This window comes from Triticum aestivum, chromosome 1B (assembly GCF_018294505.1).
Source record: "Triticum aestivum cultivar Chinese Spring chromosome 1B, IWGSC CS RefSeq v2.1, whole genome shotgun sequence".
Lineage (NCBI taxonomy): Eukaryota > Viridiplantae > Streptophyta > Magnoliopsida > Poales > Poaceae > Triticum > Triticum aestivum.
In genome coordinates this window covers 148,127,161-148,131,264 of record NC_057795.1, presented here as the reverse complement: position 1 = coordinate 148,131,264, position 4,104 = coordinate 148,127,161, and positions in this window count along the sequence as shown.

Genomic DNA, 4,104 nt, shown 5'->3' with positions numbered 1-4,104 from the left:
GAAAAGGGTCCTTATGAAGGGTCAATAGCAATTGGCATATCACATTGTGGTTTTGGCGTAGGTAAGAACGTTCTTGCTAGAAACCTATAGCAGCCACGTAAAACTTGCAACAACAGTTAGAGGACGTCTAACTTGTTTTTGCAGCATATGTCGTGTGATGTGATATGGCCAAAAGGATGTGATGAATGATATATATGTGATGTATGAGATTGATCATGTTCTTGTAATAGGAATCACGACTTGCATGTCGATGAGTATGACAACTGGCAGGAGCCATAGGAGTTGTCTTAATTTATTGTATGACCTGCGTGTCAATGAATAACGCCATGTAATTACTTTACATTATTGCTAAACTGTTAGCCATAGTAGTAGAAGTAATACTTGGCGAAACAACTTCATGAAGACACGATGATGGAGATCATGATGATGGAGATCATGGTGTCATGCCGGTGACGATGATGATCATGGCGCCCCGAAGATGGAGATCAAAAGGAGCAAAATGATATTGGCCATATCATGTCACTGTTTGATTGCATGTGATGTTTATCATGTTTTACATCTTATTTGCTTAGAACGACGGTAGCATAAATAAGATGATCCCTCATAAAAAATTCAAGAAAGTGTTCCCCCTGACTGTGCACCATTGCGAAGGTTCGTTGTTTCGAAGCACCACGTGATGATCGGGTGTGATAGATTCTAACGTTCGAATACAACAGGTGTAAGCCAGATTTACACAAGCAAAACACTTAGGTTGACTTGACGAGCCTAGCATGTACAGACATGGCCTCGGAATACAAGAGACCGAAAGGTCGAACATGAGTCGTATAGAAGATACGATCAACATGAAGATGTTCACCGATGATGACTAGTCCGTCTCACGTGATGATTGGACACGGCCTAGTTGACTTGGATCATGTATCACTTAGATGACTAGAGGGATGTCTATCTGAGTGGGAGTTCATTAAATAATTTGATTAGATGAACTTAGTCTAAAATCTTTACAATATGTCTTGTAGATCAAATGGCCCACGCTAATATTGTCATCAACTTCAACGCATTCCTAGAGAAAACCAAGCTGAGAGACAATGGTACCAACTATACGGACTGAGTCCGAAAGTTGAGGATCATCCTCATAGCTACCAAGAAAGCATATGTCCTTGAAGCACCGCTAGGTGAAGCACCTGTCCCAGCAAACCAAGACGTTATGAACGCTTGGCAGTTGCGTGTTGATGATTACTCCCTGGTTCAGTGCAGCATGCTTTACAGCTTAGAACCGGGGCTCCAAAAGCATTTCGAGCAGCACGGAGCATATGAGATGTTCCAAGAGCTGAAAATGGTTTTCCATGCTCATGCCCGGGTCGAGAGATATGAAGTCTCCGACAAGTCCTACAGTTCTAAGATGCAGGAGAATAGTTCCGTCAGCGAACACATACTCAAAATGTCTGGGTTGCACAACCGCTTGTCTCGGGTGGGAGTTAATCTCCCGGATGACACGGTCGTTGACAGAATCCTTCAGTCGCTTCCACCGAGCTACAAGAGCTTTTTGATGAACTTCAATATGCAGGGGATGGAGAAAACCATTCCTGAGGTATATTCGATGCTGAAATCAGCGGAGGTGGAAATCAAAAAGGAACATCAAGTGTTGATGGTGAATAAAATCACTAAGTTCAAGAAAGGCAAGGGTAAAAAGGTCTTCAAGAAAGACGACAAGGGAGTTGTCGCGCCCGGTAAGCAAGCTACCGGGAAGAAGCCAAAGAATGGACCCAAGCCTGAGACTTAGTGTTTTTATTGCAAGGGAAATGGTCACCAGAAGCGGAACTGCCCCAAGTACTTAGCGGACAAGAAGGTCGGCAACACCAAAGGTATATGTGATATACATGTTATTAATGTGTACCTTACCAGTACTCGTAGTAGCTTGTGGGTATTTGATACTGGTGCGGTTGCTCATATTTGTAACTCAAAATAGGAGCTGCAGAATAAGCGGAGACTAGCGAAGGACGAGGTGACGATGCGCGTCGGGAATGGTTCCAAGGTCGATGTGATCGCCGTCGGCACGCTACCTCTACATTTACCTACAGGATTAGTTTTAAACCTCAATAATTGTTATTTAGTGCCAGTTTTGAGCATGAACATTGTATCTGGATCTCGTTTAATACGAGATGGCTACTCATTTAAATCCGAGAATAATGGTTGTTCTATTTATATGAGAGATATGTTTTATGGTCATGCCCCGCTGGTCAATGGTTTATTCTTAATGAATCTCGAACGTGATGTTACACATATTCATAGTGTGAATACCAAAAGATGTAAGGTTGATAATGATAGTCCCACATACTTGTGGCACTGCCGCCTTGGTCACATTGGTGTCAAACGCATGAAGAAGCTCCATGCAGATGGACTTTTGGAGTCTATTGATTATGAATCATTTGACATGTGCGAACCATGCCTCATGGGCAAAATGACCAAGACTCTGTTCTCCGGAACAACGGAGCGAGCAACCAACTTATTGGAAATCATACATACTGATGTGTGCGGTCCAATGAGCGTTGAGGCTCGCGGTGGCTATCTTTATGTTCTCACCCTCACTAATGAATTAAGTAGATATGGGTATGTCTACTTAATGAAACACAAGTCTAAGACCTTTGAAAAGTTCAAGGAATTTTAGAATGAGGTAGAGAATCAACGTGACAGAAAAATAAAGTTCTTACGATCAGATCGTGGAGGGGAATATTTGAGTCACGAATTTGGCACACACTTAAGGAAATGTGGAATCGTTTCACAACTCACGCCGCCTGGAACACCTCAGCATAATGGTGTGTCCGAACGTCGTAATCGCACTCTATTGGATATGGTGCGATCTATGATGTCTCTTACCGATCTACCGCTCTCATTTCAGGGTTATGCTTTAGAGACTGCCGCATTCACTTTAAATAGGGCTTCGTCGAAATCCGTTGAGACGACACCGTATGAATTATGGTTTGGGAAGAAACCTAAGCTGTCATTTCTAAAATTTTGGGGATGTGATGCTTATGTGAAGAAACTTCAGCCTGAAAAGCTTGAACCCAAGTCGGAAAAATGCATCTTCATAGGATACCCTAAGGAAACCATTGGGTATACCTTCTACCTCAGATCTGAAGGCAAGATCTTTGTTGCCAAGAACGGGTCCTTTCTGGAGAAAGAGTTTCTCTCTAAAGAAGTAAGTGGGAGGAAAGTAGAACTCGATGAAGTACTTCCTCTTGAAGCGGAAAGTAGCGCAGCTCAGGAAAATGTTTCTGTGGTGCCTGCACCGACAAGAGAGGAAGTTAATGATGATGATCAAGGTACTTCGGATCAAGTTGCTACTGAATTTCGTAGGTCCACGAGGACACATTCACACCAGAATGGTATGGCAACCTTGTCCTGGAAATCATGTTGTTAGACAACGGTGAACCTCCGAACTATGAAGAAGCGATGTTGGGCCCAGATTCCAACAAATGGCTTGAAGCCATGCAATCCGAGATAGGATCCATGTATGAAAACAAAGTATGGACTTTGACAGACTTGCCCGATGATTGGCGAGCGATAGAAAATAAATGGATCTTTAAGAAGAAGACGGACGCGGATGGTAATGTTACCATATACAAGGCTCGGCTTGTTGCTAAGGGTTATCGACAAGTTCAAGGGGTTGACTACGATGAGATCTTCTTACCCATAGCGAAGCTGAAGTCCGTCCGAATCATGTTAGCAATTGCCTCATTCTATGATTATGAGATATGGCAAATGGACGTCAAAACGGCATTCCTTAATGGCTTTCTTAAGGAAGAATTGTATATGATGCAGCCGGAAGGTTTTGTCGATCCTAAGAATGCTAACAAGGTATGCAAGCTCCAGCGCTCCATCTATGGGCTGCTGCAAGCATCTCGGAGTTGGAACATTAGCTTTGATGATATGATCAAAGTGTTTGGGTTTATGCAGACTTATGGAGAAGCCTGCGTTTACAAGAAAGTGAGTGGGAGCTCTGTAGCATTTCTCATATTATATGTGGATGACATACTGTTGATGGGAAATGATATAGAACTCTTGGAAAGCATAAATGCCTAATTGAATAAGTGTTTTTCAATGAAG